General features: G+C 38.9%; 1 long non-coding RNA gene across 1 annotated transcript; it reads right to left on the bottom strand.

Annotated features, from left to right (window-relative positions):
- Positions 1–373: 373 nt before the first annotated feature.
- On the bottom strand, positions 374–3,071 carry LOC109615710. The gene is made up of 3 exons (XR_002196682.2): positions 2,894–3,071; positions 2,447–2,518; positions 374–502 (listed from the first exon to the last, which is right to left on the bottom strand). It is a non-coding gene; the product is annotated as an uncharacterized LOC109615710 (long non-coding RNA).
- Between the last annotated feature and the right edge of the window lie 9,150 nt (positions 3,072–12,221).

The raw sequence follows: 12,221 nt of genomic DNA on the forward strand, positions 1-12,221 counted from the left end.
TGGGAATGTCGTGTGAGTGGCGGAGGAGAGGCAGTTCAGGGTGAGTTCACATCTCTCTCTATGTGTCAGTAAAAAAAACTGAGCGCAAATGAAAAAGAAATAACCAGTCACCCATCAGCTTCCTGACTAAACATGAGATGAGTAGAGAGAGGAGGGGTCAGACTGAGGGTGTGGCTTAAACACTACCCTATCAGAACAGGATTCATGTTTAGGTTGTGGCCTGAACATTACCCTACCAGAGGAAGATTCAGGTTGAGGTTGTGGCCTGAACATTACCCTGTCAGTGGAAGATTCAGGTTGAGGTTGTGTCATGAACATTACCCTGTGAGTGGAAGATTCAGGTTGAGGTTGTGGCATGAACATTACCCAGTCAGTGGAAGATTCATGTTGAGGTTGTGGCATGAACATTACCCAGTCAGTGGAAGATTCAGGTTGAGGTTGTGGCCTGAACATTATCCTGTCAGTGGAAGATTCAGGTTCAGGATGTGGCCTGAACATTATCCTGTCAGAGAAGGGGTCAGAAATAGATTACACTGATGAACCTAGACTGTATATCCCAATGGGAAACAATATTAGCACTAATATTTAATTTGCAATTAACTTCTCGAATCTGGAACCCATAAAACACTACAAGGAAAGGTAGATATTCCTTACAAGGTGTTTTCATATTTTATCTTATTAGGTGATTTCTCACAAACAGTGTAATGTCATGAAATTTTAATGGAGCATGGAAGGTAATGACCTTCTTTTGTTTGTTTTTTAAAATTGAATCCAGCTCGTGGCATGTTAAATTCGTTTTTGTAACCCATTGACACTGACATTCTGTCTTGGTTCTCTCACACAAGTGTTCATCCCCAATTGAACCCTATCGTGTTTGTAAGGTACTACCTTTGACCAAAGAAGTGTACTGCATAGTGTTCACTGTGAGAACTAGGAGAGGACTCTTTTGAAGTGATGCATTGTGGGTTGTTATCAGATTAGAAGTCTGAGAGCTCGATATACACGACTGAGGGGCTTGTCTGTCTGGCCTGCCATGTATGCAAAGAGTCAGTTCCAAATAGTGCCCTATGCCCTTTTCACTACATCTGGACCAATAAGGCTATTGTCTCTAGATGTGCACACTGTTGGAAATAGTGGGCTGTTTAGGACAAATGATGAACCAGGCTTAAAACAGCTAATGAGTTTGCTCTTCTATCTGCTCCAATTTGTTCATCCTGTGTGTGTGTGTGTGTGTAAGTGTGTGTCTGTGTGATATCCAGTTCTAACAATACACGGGTGTCCATGAAGATAGTAAAACCTGACAAATCGGTCCCCACAGGGATTTTATTGCAGTCCCCACAAGGAAAAGGCAATTTACAGCTTAGGGAATAGGTTTAGGGTAACATCTACAACATAGGTTAGTGTTAGAATCAGGGTTGTTAATGTTTAGGCATTAGGTTCAGGTTTAGTCACTGGAGAAAGATTTGGTTTAGGCTTAAAGATTAGGTTATTGGGGTTAAGGTTAGAGTTAGGGTTAAGGTTCAAGGAGTATTGTTTTCTGGTTCCCACAAGGAAGACTGTGTAACAGCAGATTTGCTTTTTTTCTTTATATAATATATTAAATATAATATTGAGTCTTATGTCTTACAGTAGGCCTACTCAATTAAACAAAAGTCACCACACCTTAACGGCCAAAGCAATAACACGAATTAGAACTTTGAAAAAGCAGGACCAAAGTGAACATAATTTGACCACCAACTATAACTAAATTTGGTCAACAACTTACACTGAACAAAAATATAAACGAAATATGTAAAACATTTTATTAAATGCATTTACTTTCAATTCGTACGGAAATTCGCATTACCTCTAATATAGGTAATGAATGGCCATAGATAAGGTTTTGGCGTGTTTGTAACATGTCTAATATAGGGCCTTCGATTTTTTTATTAGATGTCTTTACGTGGGTCCACTTCCCATTTTGCATTTGTATTATGTTCAGTATATTTCTGCCTGGAAAAGTAAACAGTTTGTTAACCTATAAAGTAAATCATGTCTCTGTGATTTATAGTGAAATCGGGCCCAACCAGACGCTATCAAAATATTACAGTACTGTACATCGTTACGTTGATATATTTTTGCTAGCTGCTTTTCAATGGTCGTCCAAGCATAGCTCACATGTGAAACTTGCTGTTAAATGGACCAAAAGTTATTGAATCACGTTGCGTCTCTTGTGAGCCACGGGCATGAATAATCAGCTAACTTCATAGAAGAAAAACAATAACGTCATTGTAGAAGTTAACGTTAGCCAAGGTGTGTTGGCTAACTAATGTAAGCGAGCTTAAAAATATGTAATATCTTACAGAATTTCAGACTGTTAGTGTTATAAACCTTTACAGTCGTTTTACAAGCTAGGTACTGTAGATATTAAATAATTACATATTATAGGCCTAACTATTGAGCTTACCTAATTAGTGTTGCAGATCTTGGTAGGGGTTTGGAGCTTCCAAGCCTCCCTTCATACTATATAGTTAGATATCTGCCAAAAGGTTAAGCGTACATATTGTTAGGATCGTAAGAAAATACATTCGTAAATTGGTATGATCGTAAAATGGCTGTATGTGGCCTGGAACTTCTTTAGTAATTGCTTAACATTTCGTTTTAGTTATTCAGTATTTTAACAAATTCTCATTTTACAGCAGCAACCCAGGGGGAAAAAAACGAAGATCCATAAAGCAATGCTGTTTGAGTATTCGGGACCACAAGTGTGTAGGCCTACACAATAATAAAATGTTTGAGTGATTTTTATTACACATGAAACCTATGCACAAAGAAGTAACGCACATGAAAATCAGCATTCACTATACATGCATGAAGAAAGAAGAGACTATAAAATAGAAATCTTGCAGGATACCTATTTCCAGTTTCCCTGATTTCCTGTTGGTCACACTGCCTCTGCTTGTTATATTAGCACTCATCCCGGAATGTTTCGGTTATTTTTTGGGGAGGATGAGATGAAACCGCCAAAAGTCCCGATTGTGATGCTGTATTTTAGAATTGTAAAACTAGATTCGTACAAGCAAAAACTATTTGTCCGTCATCGTAACAGGGTATTTGTACGTTCACATATGTAATTTCACGCGTACGTTTCATGTTTTGCCTATGACGTTTTTTACGATCATACCAATTTACGGATGGATTTTCTTACAATCCCAACAATACGTACGCTTAACCTTTTGGCGGATATCTAACCCCATACCATTCGGACTGCAGTGGCCCGCTTCATCACCATTCTTAATTTTAAGGACCACATATTCTTTTTGGAATTTCAGGTTATTCATGGTCCTGGACCTGAAGCCCAACTAACTACAGGTCAGCGAACACAGCAAAGTTTGTTCAAATCATTTTAGTTGTAAGTAGCATAGCACCAACTGCAAATAATCCAAACAATAAAATTAAATCGTCAAGGGTCCCCAGAAATATTTAGAATGAACAACCGCGTTCCGTTGTAACGGTCTAATATCATATGAAATGAAATCCAGCGGTACATACTGCATTTCTGCCAACCATTGTGAAGTTATGAAGAGAATTATCAGCCTTCCAATTAATAACAATGCTGCTCTTCGTTATAAACATTTACAAGCAAACGACAGACGACGGCCCGGAATCAATCTGTAAGCATTCTGATGTTTTTAACCAAATCATTATCACCGGAGTATTTTATAAAATGTTCTACACTTTTATACAACCTTTCATTTGATCAAAAATCACACCTAGATTTTATACATATTTTCTAACATTGAAAAACGCAATTATTTCGCATTGACATCAAACTTAATTTCAAGTTCAAAATATTCTATACTTGGCTGGGCAACTTTTACAACATTTGATTTGATAAAAAAAATCACACCTAGATTTTATACACATTTTGTTACATTGAAAAAACAATATCACAATATATCACAATAACTTTTTCCAATATGTTCTATCCGATTAATCGATTAATTGAAGTAATAATCGACAGATTAATCTATTATCAAAATAGTTGTTTGTTGCGACTGTTGGGGGTAAGGCGTTACAATGTAACGCGTTACAGTAGTCAGACCACTTTATAATGGTAACGAGTAACGTAATGCGTTAGTTATTTAAGTAATCCTTTATTAGTTATAACTTAATGCCTTAGTTATAACTTAATGCCTTACCTTCTAATGCAAGTAAGTAACATAACCAGTTACTTAATGGGAACTGTAACCACTAACTGTAATTATTTACTTTTTAAAGTTCAATCAAATGTATTTTTAAAATGTATTTATAAAGCCCTTTTTACATCAGCAGATGTCACAAGGTGCTTTTACAAAAACACCTGGCCTTAAACCCCAAGGAGCGAACAACAGTGGTGTTGAATTTCAGTGGCTAGGAAAAACTCCCTAAGAAGGCCGAAATTTAGGAAGAAACCTAGAGAGGACCCGGGCTCAGAGGGGTGACCAGTCCTCTTCTGGCTGTGCCGGGTGAACATATTAAGATTAGAATTGTAATAATTAATAAATGCGTGTGAGCTGAGTCTAGAGTCTATTTAAACCTAGTCCAGGTCGGAAGCATGACCAGATGGACAAGGACAGGGACAACACAGGGGAGGAGGTGTCAGCACAGTGGCAGCTGAAATCGTCAGGCATCGTCTCGATCTGAAACACAACCAGGAGGACTCTGGACAGGGACAGCAACGGGTCCCCCAAGCCAGGTACTCCACAGATGTGGGCCAGGACCTCATGCCCTCCTAAGTTCAAAACGGGAGGAGACTGGGAAAATTCTGAAAATACATTCCTCATATCAGCAAGGATTTATAGTGTAGAAGGAGAACTTAGTGGAAAAGGAGAACTGATAGTTGCAGCCACAACACTGTTAGTTGCAGCTCTAAAGTATACACTGGTTTCCCTCCCATTTTTTGCTTTGCATTCTATGTGACACCAGGAACCCTATCAATCCCTGAGACATTTTGAAAATCAAAAAAGTTTCAATTATTGATCCTTCTGGCTCTTCAAGTGTTTTCTGAACAGAGAAAATAAAGCTAAAAACTTGAAGAATTGAGTGGCTGGAAATCCATACCCCTTGGTCAAATGAGAGCAGTGTCCCTCATGTCATGAAGATATGAAAAATAAATTCCCTTTTCTGACCAAGCCTTTGAAGATTATAGGGAGAGAAGGATTATTCCTAATAAGTGTATAAGGTGATAGAAGCTTATTCCATTTCACAAATGTGCGCACAGTTTCCCTTATTCTTAGTGGGTTCACGATAACAGGATTAACAGACATTTTTTAAATATTTTGGCCTAGAGGCCAACATATATTTCAGGTCCAGGGGCAACACCTCAGTAGATTCAGCTTTAGCCCAAGCCCTGTTTAAGGTAAGTGGACCAGAGCTGCGCAGTAATAAAATGTCATATTCGGGAGCCCAAGGCCACCTGCCTTGAGTACATGAATATGGTTTCTAGACACACTGCCATTCCAAATGAAAGTAGGAAGAAAATTCAGATTTCTTTTTAAAGACAATATCAGGTATTGCAGTTGGCAGAACCTGAAATGAATAATTCAGCCTCTGGAGGACATTCACTTTAAAGCTGACTCTACCCAATAATAATATCAGGAGGTCTTAGAATCTCTTTAAATCGTCATGCATTTTATTCTGGCACTGGAGAGAAATTCTTCTTGAACACCTTTACCGAAATGACTTGATACAAGCAACTCCAGATATTAAGGTGGGACAATTTAAAAATTCAAGGTTTTTTTTCCAGCATTTGTTTTTCATAGTTTTCCTAATTTTCCTTCAAACTTAAAATCCTCTTGGTTGCTTTCTAAACAACAGTATTTGTGCTCAACACACTAGTGTGCTGGGCTACCAGTACGAACTTCCTGTTTAACACACCCCTTGCATGAATTGGGCTGAGAAGCAAATGGATCAAGGTGAATTATATCCAGCAATTATAGCCATCCTATAATTGACAGGGTCAAATTTAAAGAGGTCAACATGATTCCTTTGATGTGGAGTGCTGGGGCATGCTGCTCGGTTGATTGGGCAATACGTGCATCCCTTGAAATGATGAATCTCCTTAGTTATCCAAAACAACTTAAAGGTGACCTCTAATCACACGATCACCTCATTGAAATTGTCTCATTGAAAGCTCACTCCTAAAAGCAAAAAAAAAAAAAAGAAGTGACCTCTCCCTGTCTCAGACACATAAACACCAATCACAATTCCAATCAAAATAAGGTTCAGGTGTGCAGCAGATAATTTGTGGAGTGGGACACACTCATGTCTCTGTTTTATTAGGCTAGAATCAGGTACCTTGCTCATGTTGTGTTCTCAATCACTGAGTTGTTTGCGAGGTGGTAATTTTCAGCTAGAAAGAGATTTCAGAAGGATATTCATGTGATTGGACAGCACCTTTAAGAACTGCAAACGATAGAAGGGCAGGGCTTGCGTTTAGTTCCTTGAACGCTGAAGGTTTGAATAGCCCAACCCCAACCTTATCACTTTCCCTAAAAGAGCTGTCCTCTCATGACATGTTCTTTCTAGAAATACACCTGTAGAATGATTCCCACTATAGACTTGGGATGGGTATTTCACTTTTCTTTTTTCTGCTAAGGCGAGAGGAATAGCAATTTTGAAGGGTTTTCCATTCTAACAGTAAACTGCTATTGCTGACAGAGAGGCTGTCTGAGTAATTGTGGTAAGAGAGATCCACTTGGTTACCTTATTTAATATTTATGGGCCTAACAACGATAGTCCCACATTTTTCAAGAAGTGCCAGTACTTGAAAACGGGTATCTCAGACTAATCTGCTCTTTGGAAATGATCAAACTTGAATGCTGGACCAATACTGGACAGATATTCTACCCAATATGCCGCTACCTTTAATTAAAGTGAGGTCTTAAATACATACAGCAGTAATAGGAATTTACCGTATTTGATGCGTGTGAACTTTCTTGCCACGCCGCCAGTGGCATTGTGGCTCACAATGAATGGACCTCAGTTGATTGCTTCCTGGTCTATACCTACTTGAACCAATAATGTCAAGTACCACAACTTTGTAATCTCTGACCACATCTCTCTTACCTGGATTGAGTAACATCGTGCTGAATGACAGGGAGTAAAGGTGCAATCGGCAGTGGTACCTTGTATTACAATAAATACATTTAATTGAAATATAAAACTTGTATAACAACTATAAAACATTTAAAAGTAAAAAAAAAAAAATGTGAAGTACAAATCACGGGAAAGTGGCCAGTCAAGCTATGTTTCAACTGTGCTATGGACATCTGGTAGAACATTCCAGGATTGCGAGGCATAGGTAAACAAAGTTGAACCTAACTTTGACTGAGACCGAGGTACCACGAGAAGTAACCCCTCTTGAGAGGCAAGTGTGATAAGCGTTTATTCTTTTGATTATTTTCGAGGAAAATAATTAGGAAGTTTTTGTAGGATGGATTTATAAACAAACAACATCCAATGTGTGGCTCTTCTGGATGACAAGGAGTCCCAACCCCACAGTAGTGTATAAAAGGCAAAAGTGTGTACGAAGGTCTGCATCAGTTATAAAACATAAAGCTACATGATAGACTTAGTCAAGACTTTTGAAAATAGAAGCTGAAGTGTGCATATACAGTATATCACCTTTGTCCAGCACAGGCATAAATGTAGCCCAGACAACTTCCTATGTTGAGATGACAAGCATGCTTTATTTCTGTAAAGAAACCCAATTCGGATCTTCAATTTCTTTAGCGACTCAGTTCATTATCCAGCCAAATACCCAGGTATTTGTATGAAGTAACACATTCCAGGACCCAATTGTCCAATGTGTTTATATTAAGAACACCCCTGTAAAAATGTCAGGTTCTTGTGATGTCAAAGAATGAGACAAAGATTAATCATGTCAGAACTTTTTCTACCTTTAATGTGACCTATAACGTGAACAATTCAATTTAAAAACAAACTGAAATCTTTGAGGAAAAAAAAGAAAAGAAAACTCACAATAACCAATTGAAGATCCTCTGAGACAATTTCTAACAATTGGATGTCCGACTGCAAGTGCAAAAATGATGGAGCTGCTGTTTACAATACTGTCATCAGCACAGAAGTGAAATTACATTTTCTAACTGTTACAAATATCATATATATATATATATATATATATATATATATATATATATATGTGTGTGTGTGTGTGTATATATATATATATACAGTATCTCACAAAAGTGAGTATACCCCTCACATTTTTGTAAATATTTGATTATATATTTTCATGTGACAAAACTGAAGAAATGACACTTTGCTACAATGTAAAGTATTGAGTGTACAGCTACACAGGTCAACACATAGCCATTAATGTCTAAACCGCTGGCAACAAAAGTGAGTACACCCCTAAGTGAAAATGTCCAAATTGGGCCCAAAGTGTCAATATTTTGTGTGGTCACCATCATTTTCCAGCTCTGTCTTGACCCTCTTAGGCATGGAGATCACCAGAGCTTCACAGGTTGCCACTGGACTCCTCTTCCACTCCTCCATGACGACATCACGGAGCTGGTGGATGTTAGAGACCTTGTGCTCCTCCACCTTCCGTTTGAGGATGCCCCACAGATGCTCAATAGGGTTTAGGTCTGAAAACATGCTTGGCCTGTCCATCACCTGAGAACTAAAAAAGTTTTCTATTGAATTAGATTTTTTTGTCTTAGACTAGGCTTAATCCATGTTTGCGAAACCTGCCCCAAAATTTTTTATTTAAAGTTTTCAAACAATGACTCCAAGGTTACAGTTTAGATTAGAATCTCAGCTTTTATTTTGAAGGTATGTGTGTACATATCGGTTTCCAAATTAACACTATGCATAGTCCCCATAATTCAAGTCACTATAAGTCTTAGGATAATGCGCTTGACAGGTGTCTCCGGTTAGTCACACGTGCATGTAATGCTTTGGGTTCCCTGCTCTGAATCCTGTAACTGTGTTAGGCTAATTGTTACCCACTTCCATGAGGAGCTTGAGGTAAATCTGACTATAACACATGTTCACAAGGGAAAGCAATGGTGTCGGCCAAACAGGAAGTGAATTCTGATCATTATAAGGACAAGGCGCATGGAGGAGGAAAGACGGCAGAAGTTGCAGTCCCGTGTTAATCAGCTCCAAATGGAGTCAGTGTGTGGAATGGCAGCAGAACTGCATTGCGGTGTAACAAGCGATAAGTTATTCCTGTTAAGAACTTAGAAAAACATATTTCTCATTACGCCCCCCGATTGCTTCTATTACTCCCTCTCTCACGCTCCTCTATTTCTTGTCCTTTTTATCAAACTCACTCCCGCTCCTCTCTCACTGAGTCTCACTTTCTGTATATACTATCTATACTGAGTACACCAAACTGTATATACTATATATACCGCAAATATTCCTATTCCTCTATCCTCTTTGTCTATTCCTCCCTCAACCCCTCTCCCCCTCCTCTCTCACAATGTATCAGCCTGGCAACTTGGGTTCCTGGGAGCGTCTGGACAAATCATCATCAGTAACTATTAGCCAGTGATTTATTGAGCAATGTGTGGCAGGATGCGATGATTACTCCCAACATCCTGGTGGTACTGGCACCATATAACAAGTGTTAATTACTCACAGTGCACTTCTTCAATACTTGTGGTATGCTGTACTGGAAATGTGTGTGTGTTTATCAAATCAAATTAGTCAAATGCTTAGTTTTTTTGTGTGTGTTCAACTGTTTTCTGTCGAACACACACAAACAGATATTTTTTAAACAGTTGAATTGAAAACAGAAGTGATTAGAAACACAACAGGATATAAAACAAATAGCCAGACAAGTTCCCAGAGCAGCTGTTGCTTCAGTCAGAGGACAGGGCAAAGCAGTGGCGCGGCGCTTCAACACACGTCAAGTGGTGCAGAGGTGTCCGAGAAGAGCCTACGTCAATGGAGCCATTTCTGTGCCATTTCTGTACAGTTTGGAGCGGAGCGAGATGGTGTCTGCGGTTGATTGAGCAGGTATGGATGTGTTCCAAGCTATCCTCACAATCTGCCACGAAGATTTCCGTGCCTGGTTCTCCCTCCCGCCTTGCCCTGGTCTCATCTGTTGAGGTTTGACAGACAGGAATGCGTCATACCACAGGTTGTGGTTCGGTTGATGTTGGACACATTTACGAAGGTCTGAAATATTTCCACGTGGGAAGACATTTTTTAAGGCTCTCTGGTGTGTATACAGAAAAGCTATTTCTGGGAACTTTGTGGGTTTTTCATCAGCAAAAAAAAAAATTTGAGGCTCAGTTGATGTATAAATCCCTGATTGTAAAAATCACCAGGTTTCTTCATTGCTCAAAGGTTTTGTCAAAGGTACTATCGGGCAATACCGGTTTCTCAATATTGGGAGCACAAACTACATTGTTCTACTATCAAAATTACCTTTAATTTGATTCCATACAGAGTGCACATAATGGCATTATGATTATAAAGTCATTTTGTCAGAGTGACAGAACATATGAGCACAGCATCCCTCTTTATTGAATTCACAGAGGTGTCTTTTACCTATCCTCTGTGTTTTACAACCCTCTTTCCAAAAACTTGGGACACTTAAAAATGCAAATAAAATGCAAATAAAAACAAAATTCTAATAAAAACAAAATGCAATGATGTGCAAATCATTTATCCCTATATTTAATTGACAATAGTATAAATACAACATATCAAATGTTGAAACTGAGAAATTGTATTGTTTTTGGAAAAATACATGCACATTTGTTATTTGATGCCAGAAACACTTTTCAAAAAAGTTGGGACGCTGAATACCATTATCCACACCCCCTCGTACCTTATTATTCCATGGCTATCAGTCAATCTAACCACCTGGTTTATGAAGTCTGAGCCCTGTTATAAAGAAAGTAGATATAAAAAAAAAGAAAACATAAAAATGTAACCTCTTAAAGAATACTGAGATGTGTGTTCTTCACAACAGCTTGTCATCTAATCAAATTCCAAGGTATTTTTAGGTAACATGTTTTATAACAAAACTGTCCAGCAGTGCAAGTAATTTAGCACCAAGTAGCACATTTGTGTGAAAACATTGACTCTAGATTGAAGTATGAGCAGGAGGAGAATCGATGTATTGGTCCAATACACAGTACAAGTCTCCTCCAGTGACCAGATGAATCTGAGAATTATCTGGTTCCAGGGCAAGAACTTTCATAAAGATACTGGGATTATTTATGAGTTATAGTTATCCATCTTACTACAATAATATAGCTGCCATCCCTATCAGATTCAGTCATTTGTTGCTGGAATGGAATTCCTCCGTCCATCTAAGCCTGCTATGGGAGTCATTCTTCAAATGGGTTTCTCCTAAAACAATATGATGTCAGAGGATGGATCTTGAAATACGACCTTGACGCCACTGGCTAGGTATAATAACTCTGTGTGGGCCCCTGGGAGTTGGACTAGGGCCCCTGGGCATGGGGCTATGTTTAATAACCCTGTGTAGGCCCCTGGGCGTTGGACTAGGTTTAGTAACCCTGTGTAGGCCCCTGGGCATGGGGCTAGGTTTAGTAACCCTGTGTAAGCCCCTCGGCGGGGGGCTAGGTTTAGTAACCCTGTGTAGGTCCCTGGACATGGGGCTAGGTTTAGTAATCCTGTGTAGGTCCCTGGACATGGGGCTAGGTTTAGTAATCCTGTGTAGGTCCCTGGACATGGGGCTAGGTTTAGTAACCCTGTGTAGGTCCCTGGACATGGGGCTAGGTTTAGTAACCATGTGTAGGTCCCTGGACATGGGACTAGGTTTAGTAACCCTGTGTAGGCCACATGGGTTGAGTTATTCCTGTATAAGAATATTGGCTTTTTTGTTTATTATGCTCATTCAATTTTTTTTGGTCAAAAACCTTGTTAACTGCAACTGCAAGTTCTCTTCCCACTTCCCACTCAGCACATTGCTCATAATTCTGCTGTAATCTGCCATTGATCCCTTTATCCTGTTTTTGTTTACCATGTTTGTGTAAGAACTCTTGTTAATGTTTTTAAATAATACCTCTGTCTCTGAGAATTTGCACCTGACTTATCATTCAAAGAACCTAATTGCCTTCAGATTATAATTAGGATTAATGCTAATTGCCCCCTAACTTTCTATAAGACTGTTTCCTACAGTTGTACTTTACAAAGGTAGGTGGTGCCATGTTTATTGTAGAGTGAAAATACACTCACCTAAAGGA

Source organism: Esox lucius, chromosome 4 (assembly GCF_011004845.1).
Source record: "Esox lucius isolate fEsoLuc1 chromosome 4, fEsoLuc1.pri, whole genome shotgun sequence".
Taxonomy (NCBI): domain Eukaryota; kingdom Metazoa; phylum Chordata; class Actinopteri; order Esociformes; family Esocidae; genus Esox; species Esox lucius.